Raw genomic sequence first — 21,632 nt, forward strand, 5'->3', positions numbered from 1 at the left:
TCAAGAAAGCAGTGTAAGTTATTACAGAATGAAGTGGAAAATATTAAACCAATTGACTTCTTATAAAAGCCAAGCAAAGTAAGCAATACAAATGGAAATTGTTGCCTTAAATAAAATTTTGTAACAACCTTTCACTGGGACTACGTCACATGCAACGAAGGTGAAGAACCGTGTACTCTGCTGTCCCGAGGTGTGCTATTCTAGCACGAGTGTCATTTTGTGCCAAAGACACTGAGAAACAGCATTGTACTTTTAAGTGTTCTGACCTCCCTTTCTTAAAGCAGGGTATAAGCCTTCTCTCAGGCTGGGGAAACATTCATTTTTAAAAAAATAATTTTTAAATAAAATATAATTGCATCATTCCCCCAATCCCTGGTCTAATTCTAGCTCCTCACATGTGTGCCCCCCCCATTCTCAATTTGATAACCTGTTTTTTCTTTTAGCAATTTTATTACTACAGATACCAAATAGAGCCAGGAAAGCTCTACATAAACAGACCTCATTAAAATGATTTTAAGTTTGTTTTGATCTCTGCCTATTTTAGAGATGGGCCTACATTTAGAACTTGTTTTTTCTCCATCTTTATTAAATTGGGTATTTCTTATTTACATTTCGATTGTTATTCCCTTTCCCGGTTTCCAGGTCAACATCTCCCTAACCCCTCCCCCTCCCCTTCTATATGGGTGTTCCCCTCCCCATCCTCCCCCCAACAACCTCGTTCACTGGGGGGTTCAGCCTTGGCAGGACCAAGGGCTTCCCCCATTTGGAACTTTTTTATTTTCCCTTTGAACCTAGAGCACACGTCCTTACAGTTGCCATATTTGGGGCTTGTTCGCTTTCCAGTAGGACTACCATGTAAAAATTTGTTTTTCTATAAATTAATTTTTAATTAAGCTAAGAAAGTATTAGTTATCATTATGAAAATGTTATTCATATACATACTTTTGCTTTATTCTTACTCATCCCTCTCCCTCAGTGCTCTCCTCTGTACATATGTGTGCTACGTGAGTGTGTGTGCATAAAAGAGCGCCCATGCACGTATACACATACAGGTGTAGACTGATGTCTACTGTCCTCTATCACTCTTCACATATGTTTTGAGATGGGACCTCTCCCTGAATCTGGAGCTCACTGATTTGGCTAAGCTGGCTTGCCCAGTGAGCTGGAGAGTCACGTGCCACCTCAACTTCCCCAATCAAGGCTAGAGGCTCACGACACAGCACCTGGCTTTTTGCATAGGTGACTGAGATTCGAACTCACAGCAGGTATTTTAACAACAGAGTCATCTCCCCAGCCGCAGCCCCTCTCCATCTCTTGCCTTCTCTCAAATAATTCCTCTTTCTGCTTTTTCCCATTACATCCTCCTTTCTCCCTTCCCCATACCTTAGGATCCTTTATACCTCTTTTAAAACCCTGCTTCTATTTCTCTCTCTCTCTCTCTCTCTCTCTCTCTCTCTCTCTCTCTCACACACACACACACACATACACACACACACACACTTTAGAAGTCTAATGCACATTAACTTTGCTGTTAGTATATATTGTAGTCATTATTGTTTTAGTTTAGGTTTTTGCTATGGTACAATATTAGATTCTATCATTATACTATACTTTATTCTACTATTTAATGATTGGGCTGCTGCTCCTGTTTGCTGCTGTTATGAACAACTGCTCCAGTGAGCATTCTCATACATAGTGACTGCTGTACAAAGACCATAGTCTCTGACTCGAGTGGCCTAAGCCAGTTCCCTGCTCCCCAAGACAGTTGTAGGAGCTTCCACCCCTGCTTGTCCAGGCATTCCACTTCCCTCTGCTGCTCATCACCTAGTTTGTCAGACTTGACTTTCCCCACTCCTATGGCTATAACATGGCTGGTCACTGAGAGTAAATCTTTACACATAGTTCTATGATGGAGGATCACTGGATATTTTTGGCTATGTACGCATGCATCCAAGAGACAATACAAAAAGCTTTTTATTTGTATTTTTCCATTGAACCATAAGGTTTTATGTATTTAAAAAAACCCTCATCTGTCCAAGAATCAATGTGGGTAACCTTAGCTGTGACTCAGGATGTGTAACCTGAAGAGGCCACCTCCTGTGGCCAGGTGGGAACCCTAGTGGAGCGATAGGGACAGCAACCTACACATAAAACTTTCAACCCAAAATTTATCCTGTTCAAAAGAAAGGCAGGGATTGGAATGGAGCAGAGACTGAAAATAGACAACGAAAAACTGACCCAACTTAAGACCCAAACACCAATCCCTGACAGTATTAATGATACTCTGTTATGCTTGCACTCAGGAGTCTAACTTGGCTGTGCTCTGAGAGGCTCCACCTAGCAGCTCAGGTAGATGCAGACATCCACAGCCAAACAGTGGATAAAGCTTGGGGACTCTTATGGAAGAATATGGAAGGATTTGGGGCTATGAAGATAGGATCTGCCCAGGAAGACCAACAGAGTCAACTAACCTGGACCCTTGGGCTCTCAGCTACTGAACCACCACCAAAGAATTTGCGCAGGTAGACCTAGGCCTCACCACACACATGTATAGATGTGCAGCTTGGTCTCCATGTGGGTCCTGAACAACTAGAGCAGGAGCTAACCCAAAAGCTGTTGCCCACGTATGGCGTATGTTCTTCTAGCTAGGCTGCCTTGTCTAGGTAAGGACCTTGTCTGCCCTCAGTGGGACAAAATGTACCTAGCCTTGCAGAGACTTGAGGTGCTACGGTGTGGGGGGAACCCAGGGGGAACCTGCTCAGAGGAGACAGGGAGGGGGATGGTGGAAGGATTGTTGGAGGGGGTGACTGAGAAGGGGATAGGGATGTAAAGTGAATAAGTAAAACAAACAAACAGCCTGGTGATTCGTGTACTTAATGTTGTATAAGTCATAATTTCATTTCTCAGTTTGTGGTTGAGTTTTGATACCCATGAATTTTTAGAAAAGAATTATTAATTATAAAGCAAATGTCTTATTTTCTATTAAAAATTACATCATTTTTGATTATTTGCTTGTGGAACCAGTAGGAGATAGTGATCATTTGCTTTTAATTTCTTCTAGAATTTCTTATGTTTTGCCTTCCAATTAAATGGAATATGTCAGAAACTGATTTTTGTGTGATACAAGATTGAGGATCACTTTTGGGTATTTAACTAATGGAGAAGCATTTCTAACAGAACCACTGTGAAGGATCTTTCCATTCACACTAAGTTTGAGCTCAATTGTGTCTTATGCAAGTTCTGGTCCACAGGCCATTTTTTTCCTCCATTTTTATTAAATTGGGTATTTCTTATTTACATTTAAAATGTTATTCTCTTTCCCGGTTTCCAGGCCATCATTCCCCTAACCCCTTCCCCTCCCATTCTATATGGGTGTTCCCCTCCCCACCCCACCCCCGTTACTCCCCCCAACAATCTCGTACATTGGGGGTCCAGCCTTGGCAGGACCAAGGGCTTCCCCTTTCACTGATGTCCCTACTAAGCTATTCATTGCTACCTATGAATTTTGAACCCAGGGTCAGTCCATCTATAGTCTTTGGGTAGTGGCATTGTCCCTGGAAGCTCTGGTTGGTTGGCATCGTTTTTCTTATTGGGTCTCAAGCCCCTTCAGCTCTTTCAGTCCTTTCTCTGATTCCTTCAACGGGGTTCCAATTCCCAGTTCAGTGGTTTACTGCTGGCATTCTCCTCTGTATTTGACATATTCTGGCTGTGTCTCTCAGGAGAAATCTTCATCTGGTTCCTGTCAGCCTGCACTTCTTAGCTCCATTCATCTTATCTAGTTTGGTGACTGTATATGTATGGGCCACATGTGGGGCAGGCTCTGAATGGCCGTTTCTTCAGTCTCTGTTCTAAACTTTGCCTCCCTATTCCCTCCCAAGGGTATTCTTGTTCCCTTTTTAAAGAAGGAGTGAAGCATTCGAATTTTGGTCATCCTTCTTGAGTTTCATGTGTTCTGTGCATCTAGGGTAATTCGAACATTTGGGCTAATATCCACTTATCAATGAGTGCATACCATGTGTGTTTTTCTGTGATTGGGTTACCTCACTCAGGATGATATTTTCCAGTTCCATCCATTTGCCTACGAATTTCATAAAGTCGTTGTTTTTGATAGCTGAGTAGTATTCCATTGTGTAGATGTACCACATTTTCTGTATCCATTCCTCTGTTGAAGGGCATCTGTGCTCTTTCCAGCTTCTGGCTATTATAAATAAGGTTACTATGAACATAGTGGAGCACGTGTCTTTGTTATATGTTGGAGCATCTTTTGGGTATATGCCCAAGAGATGCATAGCTGTGTCCTCAGGTAGTGGAATGTCCAACTTTCTGAGGAACCTCCAGGCTGATTTCCAGAATGGTTGTACCAGTCTGCCATCCCACCGATAATGGCAGAGTGTTCCTCTTTGTCTACATCCTCGCCAGCATCTGCTGTTGCCGGAGTTTTTGATCTTAGCCATTCTCACTGGTGTGAGCTGTAATCTCAGGGTTGTTTTGATTTGCATTTCCGTGGTGAATAAGGATGCTGAACATTTCTTTAGGTGCTGCTCAGCCATTCGATATTCCACAGCTATGTATTCTTTGTTTAGCTCTGAACCCCATTTTTAATAGGGTTATTTGTCTCCCTGCAGTCTAACGTCATGAGTTCTTTGTATATTTTGGATATTAGCCCTCTATCAGTTGTAGGATTGGTAAAGATCTTTTCCCCATCTGTTGGTTGCCATTTTGTCCTAACCACAGTGTCCTTTGCCTTACAGAAACTTTGCAGTTTTATGAGATCACATTTGTCGACTCTTGGTCTTTGAGCATAAGTCATCGGTGTTCTGTTCAGGAAATTTTCTCCAGTGCCCATGTGTTTGAGATTCTTCCCCACTTTTTCTTCTATTAGTTTGAGTGTATCTGGTTTGATGTGGAGGTCCTTGATCCACTTGGACTTAAGCTTTGTACATGGTGATAAGAATGGATCGATCTGCATTCTTCTACATGCTGAACGCAGGTTATCTTTTTACTTCCTGTCCTGGCGCTCTATTACTTGATGGTTGCCCAAATTACAGAGTTTCAATCAGTATACATACTTCTGTTAAGAAAATTCCCCTTCTATTCTCTTTATTTTCAATATTGCCTTCACTTTCATTTTTTATTCCATCTGAAAAGTGATTTCATGACAATCAGGGACAAGAAAAAGCTGTCCACACTCTCCCTATCTATTAAATATAGTACTTGAGGTTTTAGCTAGAGAAGTAATACAGCTAAAGGAGATCAAGGGGATACAAACTGGAAAGGAAGAAGTCAAAGTATCTCTTTTCCAAGATATTTATGATAGTATACATAAGTGACTCCAAAAATTCCCCCAAAATTTCTACAGCTGATAAACATATCCAGCAAAGTGGATGGATATAAAGTTAATGCAAAAACATCAGTATCCTTCCTTTATACAAACAGTAAACAGACTGAGAAAGAAATTATGGAAGTAGCACCCTTCATAATAGTCACAAATAATATAAAATGTTTTGGTATAACTCTAACCAAGCAAGTAAAAGACTTGTATGACCAGAAGTTCAAGTCTCTGAAGAGATACATTGAAGAAGATAGCAGAATATGAAAAGATCCTCCACGCTCATGGGCTGGTAGGATTGACATAGTAAAAATTGGCTACCTTACCAAAATCCATCTTCAGATTAAATGCAATTCCCAACAAAATTCCAAAACAATATTTTACAGACTTTGAAAGATCAATTCTCAACTTCATATGGAAAACAAAGAAATCCAGGATAGCTAAAAACAATCCTTTACATTAGAAGCATTTCTGGATGTATCACTATCCCTGATTTCAAGCTGTACTTTAGAGCAATCTTAATGAAAACCACATAGCATCCACACAGAAACAGATAGGTTGATCAATGGAATTGAATCAAAGACCTAGAAATAAGCTCATAGACCATGGACACTTGTTTTTGGCAAAGAAGCTAATATACAATGGAAAAAAGAAAGCATCTTCAACAAATGGTGCTGGTCTAATTGGATGTCAGCTTGTAGAAGAATGAAAATAGATCCATATTTATCATGCTGCACAAAACTCATGTCCATGTGGATCAAGACCTGAACCAAAAACTGGATATAAAAGAAAGGGGGAGCTCCCTTGTATACATTTGGTACAAGAGACAACTTCCAGAACAGAACAACAGCTCAGGCACTAACATCAACAATCAATAAATAGAACTCCATGAGACTGAAAACTTCAATAAGGGAAAGGACACCATCAATACGACAAAATGGCCTACAGACTTCATGTGACAACCTTCATCTACCAACCCTTCATTTGACAGAGGGCTAATATCTAAAATATATAGAGAACTAAAGAAATTAGGCACCAAAAAATAACCCAATTAAAAAATGGGGTATATCATTTGCCCGCAAAATTTATCATATCTTCACTTTTAATAGCTGAATAGTATTCCATTGTAGAGATGGATCACATTTTCTTTATCCGTTCCTCAGTAGAGAGACATCTAGTTTGTTTCCAGCCTCTGCTAATACAAATAGAGTTGCTATGAACAGAGCTGAACAAGTGTCTTTGTGGGATGGTGGAGCATCTTTTGGGTGTATGCCCAGGAGTGATATAGCTGGGTCTTGAGGTAGAATTATTCCCAGTTTTGTGAGAAACCACCAAATTGATTACGAAAGCGGTTGCACATTTTGCTCTCCCACCATCAGTGAAGAAGTGCTAATCATGTGCTCTCTCTGGGGTGTTCAGTCTTCGCCGTTCTGATGGGAGTAAGATGGAGCCTTAGAGATGTTCTGATTTGCATTTCCCTGGGGGGGTGTTTTCCCTTTCAGAGGAGAAGGGGAGGGAAGGGAAGAGGGAGGGCTCTGTGATGATGGAACTGGGAGGAGAGGAGGGAAGGGGGCTGCAATCAGGACATAAAGTGAATAAATAAATTAAATAGAATTAGATTTTCTGAGATTATAATGTAATTACATTTCTTCCTCCCTTTTTCTCCCTCCAGACCCTCCCATATTCTCCTCCCATCTTTCCTTCAATTCATGGCTTCTTTTTTCACTAGCTTATTGTAAGCATATATATGTTTTCAGATCTAAGTCTTTATTTAAGAATAGTCTGCTTTAGTCTCTAATTGCAATGTACATATACATTTGAGGGAACACATTTTATTAATTACCTTTTATGATGCAAGAACATACATTCATCTATTCGGGCATAATTTAATGTCTTAATGAGGTAATGTTTTTTGAAGAAAATCTATTCTGTGTGAGACCAGGGGCTAAACTCCAATTCCAGGAATAAAATCGGAGTCCTCCTGATAAAACGTTCTAGGACAAAGCACCCTCTTAGCAACAGCCAGTCAGGCTACAACAGCAGGATCATGGTACATACTGGTAACTTAAGACATCCTGCAGAGAACAGATAACTTTACCATCCTGCCATCCTGTTTGCCAGGTGGATCCTGCTGCCCCCCCCCACCCGTTCCCCCGCTGCCCTGTTTGTTTCCTGCAGATGACGGCAGAAATGCAATTTTTAAAATATTAACTTGCAGACCCATATGGAATTCCCCAAGCTTGCTGTAACTACAATAAATACCCTACACTCCTAGACTCAGTGCTCTCACTCTGACCTGCTGCAATGGGGATGGTGAGAGACCTTCCTTGAGAGCTCATAATCAAGACCCTTATGTGTTTACACTGGAATTGCCTTCTTGGTGGTCTTTGGGGTACCTGCAATTTGAGCATAACAGGAGGAAGAAGAGGAAAAGGAAGAGAGAGAGAAAGAGAGAGAGAGACAGAGAGAGAGAGAGAGAGAGAGAGAGAGAGAGAGAGAGAGAGAGAGAGAGGTGGGTAGAGGGAGTGAGGGAGCGAGGGAGTGCAAAATGTCTGTTGTCTGGATTATATAGGGTAGAACCTCTGGAGAAAGGGCAGCACAACCCCTGAGCTAGAAAGTTCATCAGTCAGGTAAGGGTATACCAGGTGGGACTTAGGGATGATGGGAGAATTTGGAGGCCAGGTCTGCTTTGAAAAGTGAAATACGCACCTCAATTCCTTGTTCATGGTTTGAAACCAAACAAAAGCCATGAAGGCCTTGGATTTACTATTGAGTTAGACACTATGGGTCCTAAGTGCCCCTTCCCACCTGCAGGCTTTCTTCTTTTCTAAGCCATCAAATATTCCCATAGTAGGAAGATGGCTTCTTTTTATGCTTGACATTTACTTTAAAACTTTCTTTTACTTTTAATTTGATTATAAAAATTTTATATTTCTATTGCAGTATCACCTTTAACTATGGGTAATTAAGGAATGTGATTAAATTTCAAATGCAACAGATTTGTAAAGATTCTCTTCTGGGGGCTGGAGAGATGGCTCAGAGGTTAAGAACATTGACTGCTCTTTCAAAGGTCCTGAGTTCAATTCCCAGCAACCATATTATGGCTCACAACCATCTGTAATGGAATCTGATGCCCTCTTCTGGTGTGTCTGAGGACAGGTACAGTGTTCTTACATACATAAAATAAATAAACCTGGTAATTTCTTCTGGTAATCCTTATCTTATTTAACTTCCTTAAAGTCAAATATAAAGGTATGTGGGAAACAGACTTTTGAAAACAGGTTTAAATCTGATTCATAATGTATTCATAATTGGCCCATGTATGCCTGCAAACATTTACATCCTGTGTGTATGCCTTCCCATTGTGCTGCTTAAATCTTCTCACTCTGATTTTAATCATATTTTAAAACACAATTTCTGGTACATTTCTACTATAATCTCTTGTTAAGCCAGCATATTTATCCTTATAAGTTTTCTCTTTCTATTTTAAAGCTCAGTGGTACTTGCTTCTACTTGGTGAACTATAAATTCTACACACTGTGACTGGCTTATTTTCTATGTTGCTTTTGTCTTAAACTCCATTTTACTCATATCATTTTGGCCGCCCAAATTTTTGTTTTTGTTTTCTTACTTTTAAGACAGGGTTTCCCTGTATAGTCCTAGCTGTCCTTAAACTTGCTCTGTAGACCAGGCTGACTCAAAATTCTGCCTGCCAAGTGCCAGGATTAAAGGAGTGAGCCACCATGCTCAGCTTCCGGCTAATTTTTCCTTACTAGTATTATCCTAGTTTTTTTTTTAACATCTTCATTGATTACTTTTAAAGGGCTTTGGTTTTGTTGTTGTTTTATTGGTACATAGTATAATGTTGGACTAGGTGCTCAGAGTAATTAAAAGGGAAAAAGAAAAAAAGCCATTGACAATGGCAGTGAGTTTCCTCTGCCTTCCATTCCCACCATGATATTTTTGCCAAAGTGCCTGGGGCCAAGTGACTATGGACTGCATTTTCTGAAAACATAGTCCCAAATAAGTTTTTCTTCTATTACGTTGTTTCTGTTATGTATTTTGTCATGGAATATGAACGGTATCTAGTGCTGAACATGGGTGTCAGACAGCCAGGTTGTTTCTGTGACTAACTATAAGTGTGTAGAACTTGGGCTTTTAGGTCTGATTTGTGGGAGGAACTAGAAGAGTTTGGAGATGTGCTCTACAGAAACCCTAGAGGACCACATGGAGAACTTGATGAGTGGTTCTGATGGAAACCCAGAAGAAAAGACTGATGAAAAGAAGTCCACATTAAAGTCTGTAGTCACGTGGCTTCCATACCAGCAAGCAGTGTATTAGAAAAGGGATTAGAAGGCATTTGTGTTACTTGTTGATAATGAATGTGCCTACGTTTTGTCCGTGTCATGAAATATTGAGGGAGGTTGAATTTAAAGGTGACAGAGTGATTAATTTTAGGGGATAAACTTTATGACATCATAGTTCTCAGGCTCTGCATGGTCATTCATGACTACTCATAATTTACAGAGGATTGGGAGTGGAAAGCAGAGCAGAAATGTCAGAGGTTCTGTAAGCATCACACCTGGCAGAGAAACTGTGTACGTGAGATTCTGTACTGGAAGAATGCTATATATAGTAGGTGCTAGAGTAAAACTTCCAGAGTCTGACTTCATGCTTAATTTTTCCTACATATTTAGCTGAAAACTTTGGGAGGGAGTATCCACATGATAAATATCACAACAAAGTTTCACAACAAAATTATTACAACAAAGGAATAGCCTCATTGAAACTCCCTTGCAAAATAGCAAAGTACCCGTGACCTTAACAGTAAGAATGAGTTCTATTGACTGATGAACAGTGCTAAGGATAGGGTCTAGGGAAAAGGGGTTTGTAATAAGCAGAAGGTAGGGTCTATTGATAGAGGAAGATGGGAATCTTTCATAAGGAAGGGTTCTGTTCACTGAGAGACAAAGCTCAGGATAAGGGCCTAAACAATGCTCAGGATTATGGGGGATTCAGGAAGGGTGGCTCCATGGACTAGCAAACATGGTCATCAGGTTGTTAGACAACAACCACTGTAGCCTGGGTGAATCAGTATCATCTCCCACCCTGGAAGAAAACAGGTCTTTGTGTTTAATAATTCTGGGTCCTCCAAGCTGTACATCCCACTCAGAAATCTTTGAAATGTATATACTCCCTCCAGAAAAGGAGCAAACTGACAGTCGTATATATGCATGGTGTGTTTTCCAAAGAAACTCGTGCTGTTTAAGAAAAAACCCAAGAACTTTGCCTCAGAACAATACATAAGATGCGTTAACCACGTTTCAGAAATTACCCAGGCTCTACCCGCTACTGACTTCAGAGTAGTGAAATTCACTAGATGTTCTCTTTAAATATTTTCATTTTTAATATTGCAGATTTTATCCAGTGCCCTCTAGGTAAAAAGCAGTCACTAAGACATTTAGGTATATACCTAGCAAACTGGAAGACTTTCTCTTGAAGCAGATTGTTCTTGAGATGCCCTGCTTACATGGGCTCCCTAAGAAGTGTTTTAAGGGCTTTTACCACCAGGACAGAGAGGCTTCAGCCACACTCTTGAGCTGGCAAAAGATGGTAGAATCACTCACATGGTGTTGGGCTTCCAAACAGAACTTAAGAGTTAAGACATCATGGAGGCACTTTGATTTTTTAAGGAAGGTCTAGGACACCAGACAATGTGCAATAGCGTCATACACATTTGTGCATGGAGATGTTATTTCTTCTTGATCTTCTGATAAAATATTTCAGAAAATCAACCTTAAAAACATTGAATTTTTTGTTAGTAGCACACATTGTGGCCACAAAAATCACTAGTTGAAGAGCGCAGAAATTTGTGAACTCAAAATGTATTTTGTTTGTGTTAGAGAACAGGGCATTTAATATATTAAACTGTTTGCTACTGTACTGTAATATGATCATGCTAGCAGGTTTTGTTTCTGCTGGAGAGAGTACAATGATATAAAATAGTATAATGACGTAAAATCTGTTCTACTTTCCTTCAGAAAACTGTGTTCTACCTTCTCTGTTTTCTCTACAGGTGTCTGTGAAGCATTGTCTTCTTGTGCATATACAGTAAGATTCCCTTACTTACCCTTGTCTATAGTGTTTATATGCAAAATGAACTCCTTCAGAATTTCTAGGAAGCATGGTCCAAGTGGGACTTCTCTATCTGCCCCAAAGACTTGAGAATTACTTCTCGTGCTTCCTGTTATCAAAGGAAAACATTCCTTTTGATTTTGATATTAGTGGTAAAAAAATCAAAGCTTGTGTATCTTAACTAGAGCTTCTATTGTGATAAAATACCAGGACCAAAAGCAACTCAGGGACAAAAGTTTTACTTTAATTTTACAACTATCACTAAGGGACATTGAGACAGGAACCCAAGCAGGGCAGAAATCCAGAGGCAGGAACTGAGAACAAGCTGTGTGGGTGCTTACTGGCTTGCTCCTCCTAGTTAGCTCAACCTGATTTCTTATACATCCCTGGACCACCTGCCCATGAGTGGCCCCATCCACAAGGGACTAGAGCTTCCCACATCAATAAGTAACTAAGAAAATGTTCACAAGCCTGCCCATAGGCAGTCATAAGGAGGAATTTTCTCAAACATGACCCTCTTTTCTCATATATGTCTAAGCTTATGACAATTTGACCAAAGTCAACCAACACACTCTTCTCTGTGTGTTTCTGTGCTCAGGAATATATCTTTTAACAACAATCTCATCTACCTTTGCTGGGATAACCACTTTTCAGGTGCTGCTGTCTTGAGCTGTTTTTCACTGAAATTTTTTAAAAAATTATTATTATGTCTTTTTAAAGATTTATTTCTTTATCTTATGTATGTGAGTATACATTGTTCTTTTCAGACACAGCAGGAGAGGGCATCAGATTCCAATAAAGATGGTTGTGAGCCACCACGTGAACTCAGAACCTCTGGAAGAGCAGTCAGTGCTCTTAACCTCTGAGCCATCTCTTCAGCCCTATTATGTTTTTTTTTTTATTTATTCACTTTACATCCCACTCACTACCCCGGTCAACCCCTTCCACAGTTCTTCCCCTCATCCCTTCTTCTCCTCTGAATGGCATTTCAAGTCTTTGTGGGGCTAGGCACACTAAGGGGAGAGGCATATTCTTCTCCCACTGAGGCCAGACAAGGCAGCCCAGTTAGAAGTACATATCCTGCGTAGAGACAACAGCTTTGGGGTAGCCCCTGCTCCAGTTGCTGGGAACCCACATGAAGACCAAGCTACACATCTGCTACGTATGAGCAGGGAGGCCTGGTCCAGCCTGTGTATGCTCTTTGGTTCATGTTCAGACACTGAGAGACTCCAAGGGTCCAGGTTAGCTGACTCTTTCAGTCTTCCTGTGGAGTTCCTATCCCTTCTGGGGCCCACAATCATTCCCTGTACTCTTCTATAAAAGTCCTCAAGCTTCATCCCTTGTTTGCATATGGGTGTCTGTTATCTATCTGGGTCAGATGCTGAGTAGAACTGCTCAGAGGATTGCCATGCCAGGGCTAGAATTCTAGGAAGCTCAGGGATATCATCTATCTATCTATCTATCTATCTATCTATCTATCTATCTATCTATCTATCTACCTACCTATCTATCTATACTGTTTTTCCTCCCAAGAAGAATCTGATGTCATCTAGGAATATTGAAATCTTGAGAATAAGGGAATTGGCATAAATAAGTCACTAGAAGGTTGTGCAGAAAAGTTATTAGATCATGTGCTACAGCTGGTGTATGTTGGAGACAAATGGACACTCTGTTACATTTCCCCTTTAGACAGTCTTTGTCACAGCACTCATTGTGAATATACCAGGCTTGTTGACTATGTTTTGAGAAAAACCTACAGGTATATATAAACCCGCTTATCTTTTTAAAAATGAATAATATAAGTAACTTTTCCTGACACGTTGAGGTGTAAGCCATATGGCAGGATAGAATTGTCTTTAATTATATGGTTTTAGTTTCCCCAGAGCTGCAACTGTGTGGTTTTTCTCTCTTGTCATTTCACACAGCATTTCTGTTGACATTTGCCACTGAGTCTTTTCCCTGGAGTGTTAGGAGTTTGAATTGGGAGGTTTTCCTCGCCAATCTTCAGCTATAACTCACACTACATCAGTAAAGCAGGCCAAGGGATTGGAGAGGTAGGTCAGCTGGTAGAGTGCCTGAGTGCACAAGGCCCTGAGTTTGATCACCAGCCCTACATAAGCTAGGTGTGACGGAGCATGTAACAATCCCAGCATTTGGGACATGGAGGCAGGAGGATCAGAAGTGCAAGAACATCCTTAGTTATCCAGTGAACTTGAGATGATTCTTGAGTGTATGAGATCATGACTCAAAAGCAAATGATTCTGTGAGGCATACAACACTATTTCCAATTCATTTATCTGTAGTATGAAATCTCTATGTGAAGCATCATCCTGAATTCAAGAAAACAAGGAAAGCTTGTCTACTTCCAAGGGGCAAAAGTCCAGTTCACACTGAGACTCAAGGAGAAACAAAGGGACAAATTGATCAGTGTGGCTTCTCTGCCAGTCTAAAAAATTAACCACAACCTTCTCCGATTCTTAAACACAAGTCAGTGCAGGATCTCTGCCACTCCATTTTAAATAATGCAAATTTCTTTAATGTCTTAGTCTTAGAGAAAACAAGAATAAATATTTTAAAAGGGTCTTTTCTTGAAAATTCTATTACCAGGCAATATTTGACAATGAAGAAAGATTGTTGTTTAAACTGCTTCACCTTCCAGGAAGAACAAAAAGAACTTTTACGATCATGTTAGAGTATGATAGATGCAAAACTGCATCATAATGAAGGAAAACAACCAGGACATTGGACACTCTGCTCCTCTTGGAAAAACAAAAACAAAACAAACAAACAAACAAACAAACAAAAAAAAGAGACAAGCCAATCGTGGTTTACTTAATAGTACCTTTCAATTCTTTCAGAGGAAGCCTGAGGTTACCAGGTAACACAGTTTCAATACGGTATCTAAAAGATGATAAAAATCTGGGAGCGAATCAGTAGAGAGGAAGACTCATGGCAAAATATTACTTTGTTAATATTCACTATCAGTGAAATAGATGCAGCAGAGTTGGACTTAGCACACATGGCAGAGAGACAAGGCATGGATGGTGCACAGATAATAATGGCTGTTGAGAAAGGACTACAACCATTATGTCTTCCATTAAGTTGCTCTGAAAATTTGGACCAGATACTGAGCTACTGATTTATTTCTAAAACATAGTTGTTTGGACTTCCCAATAACAGGATGGTCCACCACAGACCCGTGGTTCAAATTCACAGTGAAATTCAAAACCATGTATCAGAATATCCCCTGCTATTCGGAGAGGTCTGTACCCTGCATTCACCATTTGCCTTTTTTTTTACAGAAGGGGTTGGAGTGTGTGTGTGACATATCCAAAGGCCATGTCACCAGATCATGCTTTCCTTCAAGGGGACAATGTATCAGTTACTTTTCATTTTGATGTAATAAAATGTTAGACAGAGGGGGAGGGGGAGGCATTTATTTTGGCTCAGGGTTTAAGAACCCACCATGGCCGAAAGGTATGGCAGAGGGTGTGTGAGGCAGTTGGTCATCTCGTGTTTAATGTTAGAAAGCAGAGAGAGAGATGGAAGCTAGAGTTTTGTTTGCTTTTCCCTTGGAAACTCAGTCCATGGAATGGTGTCAAACGTACTCAAGGCAGGTCTTCTTGTGTCAGTTAAATCTCTCTGCAGGCACCGTAACAGACATGCCCTGATATGTGTCTCCCGGGTGACTCCAAATCCAGTCAAATTGACAGTGAAGATCATCACAGAATCCTATTTAGTCATAGACCATGATCTCCAGATATTTTAATTGTTTCTATATTTTTTTCACAGACTTATCTGGGGCAAGTTCTGATTTTTTCCTTCCCTCCTGAACTTTTCACAGTGCTCTCAAAAGCATCCACATTTTTGGAACATATTTTTCTGACATCTTGTTCTAGTTATTGTTCCCACCACAAAGACCTACACTCAGACCTTCAATTTAAACCCACTGTGACAGGGCTTAACTTCTCAAAACTTCTCAGGTTCTTGCCATTTAGTAAGCCTATTAGCCACAAAACAACCTACTTAATACTGGATAGATTTTCAGGGATTTTGCTTCACAAAATATACATATAAAAATAGTAATATAGATTTCATTGAAATCACACTAGAAAAATTTGCCTTTTACAAGTGCCTACATTAACCACTTTTACTTCAAGGATAATTATTCTCTAATGGTTCATGTTACTGTGAAGAGTTTTTCAAGGCAAACTCACAAGGGATTCAGAACACCTGAGAGACACTGCACTGTGATAATAGCGATTTATGGTGCACCCAAAATTAAAAAACAAAGTTTGGTGCATATGTAAAAGATTTTTTTCTGTTTAGAAGAAAAATCAGTGTTTACAGCTATATTATATTCTAGCCACACAGTTGAGTTCCATATATCAGTTTTAAAATTATAGTAATTTATAGTGCTGAATTTTTGTTCCAAAACTTTATCCAAGTCTCCTGGTTTAGAAAGACTTAAGTATCTCTCTAGACAGAAGTTTCTCTGAAGGACAATGAAGCCTAATGTCCTCAGAGGTCCCATCATGTCAAGGATTTCTTTTTAATTACAGAAGTCCAGGTCATGCCTTGAATATAATTATAGTCAACACAGAGGACTATAAGCACGAGGCACAGCACTGAAACTTAAGTACTGGCAACATTTTGGAATCACCTGGGGGACCTTTTGAAACCATTGTGTGCAGACTTCCATTTCTTGAATTAAGACTTTTCAGGTGTAATCTGAGCATCTAATTCTTTTTCCTTCTAAGCACCATATCCTAGGTGACTCTAATGTGTACCCAGATCACTTGAACTGCTCTATGATTAAGGTTACAAAAGCCAGCTGTAGAATAAGATAGTAAGGAGATAGGTTGAACCCTGTTTTCAAGTGGAGCTAGTCTTCACATCCTGAAAGTTATTTTAGCATTCCAGTCCCTCAAGTGGAGCAGAAGTCATGAGATGAAAACTTCACATTGCTTCTCACGGACTAGCTGGGCTGTATGATTCCAAACACCAGGCGACTGCATTGGTAAAATGTTTTATATGTCCATATAACTGACTGAGAGATCAATGTATTTCTAAAATATTGGTAATATATAATAATTTCAAAGCAAAACTTTATGAGATCAAACAAGGATGTTTCTATATGTATGTGAGTCCTAAAATTACTAAGATAATCTAAATACAGTAAAGCTATTAAAAGAAGTCCAGAAGAATCCAGACTATGTTATAGCTATTATTATAATTATCACCATCATCATCATCACCATCATCATCATCATCATCATCATCATCATCATCATCTTAACAGAGTTATTTCTGAGCAGAGTTTCTGTTGGAGAATATGGAGCTAAGCATCAGAGAGTAAGACTGTGAATTCTGATTTGACAGTAACTGGGACATATCCTCAGAGAGCAAATTTCTCTGAGCTCCAGTATCCTTACCATGTCTTGGTGGAATTGTTCTGTATGCTAAATGAGACAGTAGAGACCTCGGATGAACTACCTGTCACTCTCCAGCTTCTGCCAGCACCAGCCTCCCTTGTCTGACAGGGAAACAACAGCCGGTACAAGAAAACATTGCATTTCAAACTTTTCATGTTGCTTTTAATATTTAATTCAAGCTGGACCGAGGAGGGAGGAAAAGAACTTTGTGTCCTAAAAGGGTCATTGAAAGAAATAAAAGTGATACTAGTATTAGGACAGTTTTTTCTAGACAGGTTTTATTATTTTGTTTCCTTGTATTTATAGGGAAATTAACTAAAAGTTAATTTAAACGGTGATGCCTTCTCTAGATCGAAGGAGGATTCATGTGTGCCCTAAAACAGGAGCAGTTTTCTATGGACAACTTTCACCTGTGAGAATTCTCAGTCACACTTGTCATTGGAGTCACCATCCAACATTACTTAGCTTGGGTAAATCTATATTCTTGTGAACAAAATGTTTAGGTTACAAAGTGTCAGAGGTACTCGGATGCCTTGCTGCTTGGTATGACATTTTAAACATTTAGAAGTGACTATGTAACTTCTAAATTTAACTAATTGATTAGTTGATTAATTGATTGATTGGCTGATTGATTAACATTCCAAATGCTGCTCCATCTCCAGGTCCTTCTCTCACAGAGCCCTTCTCCCCTTCTTCTCTGAGAGCGTGAGCTATCACTGGGATATTCCCCCCCACTCTAGGCTTAAATTTTTCCTCATTCTACTTTTAATGGTGGTTCTTAAATGCTTTAACCTCTCTTATAGTTCAAAACACATCAGAGATAGTGGAAAAGAAAGACTATTAGGATATAGGGGAAGTAGACCGGTATAGAAATTGTTCTTCGGAGTAAATCCTATCCGTGTTGTCAGGAAATCAGCATTTCAGTTCACAAAAATTAAGCAGTGGCAGCTTGATCCACTTGTAAGCACTTCATGAATATTCCAGCAGTCAAGTTCAGTTGAGTTGGGATAGTAAACATGAATCGACAACATTGGCATGACTTAGCAAAGACAACCAGACCTCAGCCAAATTGGCACAAGTTAGCAGGAGGGAACAGGACCACCAGGGACACCAGAATTTCTTTGCTGTGCTTATCTCAAGAAATCAAAGATCAGTGAAGACATGAGACCAAGAAGCTCTGCAAAGCTAGCTATGCAAGCAAGCCCCTCTCACAGTTAGTTGAGTCCTATTTATACTCCCTCCAAACATCACATGTCCTCCATGGGTCTTGCCTCACTATGTGCCTTGCCCCAACACGAGTCTGTCTTAGCAAAAACTCCATTGAGTCTTTATCAGCTGACAACCTTCTGCCAATCTGCCTGAGTCTGCGGAAGTATCAAGAAACTGCCGGCATACCACCAGAAGTTCCTTGATGCATTTCTCTCTATGGAGTCATGACAAATGGAGCTCAACTATGCAAGGTAAGGCAAAGAATTCTCCATCACAAGTCTTTTCACATGTTTGTTTTAGCAAAACATCCTTTCACCTGTGCCTACTTCAGGAAAAACACTTCTTCATATATTTGCACTAGCAAAACACCATCTGACACAATGACTTCCCAAAGAACCCTTAGGTTTCCATTTCACCCAAACTTGGCGCATCAAGTCTCTGCCATATTAGGCAGATCTTCTCCTACTGAAACCACACAAGATAGCCATGAAGACTGAACTGCCTGTCTGCTACAAATGTGTTGGGGCCTTGGCCTAGCTCATGTATATTCTTTGGTTAGTGGCTCAGATTCTCAGGGCTCCCAGTGGTTCAAGTTAGTTGGGCTTCCTGTGGAGTTGTTATCCCCTTCAGGGCCTTCCCCCAGCTCTTCCATTAAGTGTGCCTGACCTCCGTCTAATGTTAGGCTGTGGGTATATGCATCTATTTCTGTCTGGTACAGGGTAGAGCCTCCTGGAGGACAGTTATTTTAGGCTCCTGTCTGGAAGCATAACAGTATCATCAATAATGTCAGGGATTGGTACTTGCCCATGGGAGGTCTTCAAGTTGGACCAATTATTGATTGGTTTGTCCTTCAGTCTCTGCTCCACCCCTGCATTTCTTCTACACATGATCAATTTTGGGTTGAAAGTTTTGTGGGTGGGTTGGTGTCCCATATCTTCCACTGGGGGTCCTACTGGGCTACAGGAGGTAGTCTGTTCAGGTTCCATGACCCCACTGCTAGACATCTCAGCATCACCTACAGTGATTTTGGGGTACCTCCCATCTCCCAGGTCTCTGGGACTCCCTAGAGATCTCCTGCTCACCCAGCAGCCATAGATTTACATTCATTTTCCTGGACCTCTGGGCCTCTCTCCTGTCTCTCCATGAACCTGATCCTGCCTACCCATCCCAGCCTCCACTGTCCTGCCCAGTTTTCTCCCTCCCTCTGCCTCCTATGACTATGTTGTTTCCCCTTCTAAGTGTGATTTGAGCATGCTTGCCTGGTCCTTTCTTCTTGTGTAAGTTCTTTGGGTCTGTGAGATACATCATGGTTATTCTGTATTTTATGGTTTGAGTACATATCATGCATGTTCTTTTGGCTCTGGGTTAAGTCACTTAGGACTTTTTCTGGTTTCATCTACTGCCTGAAAAACTCATTGTGTCCTTATTTTTAATAGCTGCATATTATTCCATTGTATAACTGAACTACATTATCTGACCCATTATTCAGATGAGAGACATCTGGGTTGTTTCCAGTTTCTGTCCATTATGAATAAAGCTGCAGTGAACACAATAGAACCTGTGTCCTAGGGAAATGGTGGAGGATCTTATGGGTATTTGAGGAGTATAGCTGGATCTTCAGGTAGAACTATTTCCAATTTTCTGAGAAACCACCAGAATGATTTCCATCATGGCTTTACAAGTTTGCACTGCCACCAGCAATGGAAGACTGTTCCTCTTGCTCCACATCCTTGCTAGATGTGCTATCCCTTGAGTTTTTGATTTTAGCCATTGTGATTGGTGTAAGGTTGAATCTCAGGGTTGTTTTGATTTGCATTTCCCTATGACTAAGGATGTTGAGCATTTCTCTAAGTGCTTCTTGGCCATTCGAGATTTCTCTGATGAGAATTCTCTGCTTAGATCTGTGCCCAATTTTTAATTAGGTTATTTCTTGAGTTCTTAAGATACTTTGGATATTAGCTCTCTATACAATGTAGTGTTAGTGAAGATCTTTTCCTTGTCTATAAGTTGCAGTTTTGTTTTGTCGACAGTGTTCTTTGCCTTACAGAAGTTTTGCATTTTCATGAGGTTCCATTTATCAATTGTTTATTATAGGGCTGAGCCATTGGTATTCTGTTCAGGAAATTGTCTCCTGTACCAATGTGTTCAAGGCTATTTTCCACTTTCTCTTCTATTAGGTTAAGTGTATCTGGTTTTATGTTGAGGCCCTTGATTCACTTGAACTTGAGTTTTGTGCAGGGTGCTAAATCTGGATAAAATCTTTATGCAGGCATCCAGTTATTCCAGCACCATATGTTGAAGATGCGTTATTTTTTTGGTTTTTTGTTTTTTTGGTTTTTTTTGGGGGGGTTTTTTTGGCCATTGTATTGTTTTGGCATTATTGGTGAAATCAAGTGTCTATGGTATGTGGCTTTATTTCTGGGTCTTCTATTTAATTCCACTGATCAATCTGCTCTTTCAGTACCAATACCATGCTTTTTAAAAATTATTACTGTGGTATAGTACAGCTTGAGATCAGGGATGATGATTCCTCCAGAGATTCTCATATTGTTCAGGAATGTTTCAGTTATCCTGGGTTTTTTGTTTTTCCATATGAATTCAAGAATTGCTCTTTCAAGGTCTGTAAAAAGTGTGCTGGAATTTTGATGGGGATTACATTAAATCTGTAGGTTGCTTTTGGTAAGATGTCCATTTTCACTATGTTAATCCTACCAATCCATGATCATGGGAGATCTTCCCATCTACTGATATCTTCCTCAATGTTTTCTTCAGGGTCTTAAAGTTCTTGTCATACAGCTCTTTAACTCCCTTGGTTAGAGTTACACCAGTATATTTTATATTGTTTATGGCTATTGTGCATTGTTTCATTAATTTCTTTCTCTGCCCATTTATCACTTGTATAAAGGAGGGCTACATATTTCTTTGACTTAATTTTATATCCAGCCACTTGGATGAAGGTGTTTATCAGCTGTAGAAATTCTCTAGTACAATTTTGTGGATCGCTTATGTATACTATCATATCTTCTTCAAATAGTGATACTTTGACTTCTGCCCTTTCAATTTGTATCCTCTTGATCTCCTTTAGTTGCCTTACTACTCTAGCCAGAACTTCAAGTGCTATATTGAATAGGGAAAGAGGGGGTGGCCTTGTTTGTTCCTCATTTCAGTGTGACTGCTTCAAGTTTCTCTCCATTTAATTTGATATTGGCTATTGGCTTGCTGTATACTGCTTTTTATTATGCTCATGCATGTGCCTTGAATCTGTGATTTCTCCTAGACTTTTTACATGAAGGGGCATTGGACATTGTTAAAGGCTTTTTCAGTGTCTAATGAGATGATCATGTGATTTTTTCCAGTTTATTTTGATGGATTTTTGTATATTGAACCATCCCTGCATCCCTGGATGAAGCATACTTGACTATAGTGAATGATCTTTTTGATGTGTTTTTGGATTTGGTTTGCAGAAATTTTTTTTCCTGTTTGTTTGTTTTGTTTTTGTTTTTGTTTTTTTTGTTTTTTTTTTA

Source organism: Rattus norvegicus, chromosome 4 (assembly GCF_036323735.1).
Source record: "Rattus norvegicus strain BN/NHsdMcwi chromosome 4, GRCr8, whole genome shotgun sequence".
NCBI lineage: Eukaryota > Metazoa > Chordata > Mammalia > Rodentia > Muridae > Rattus > Rattus norvegicus.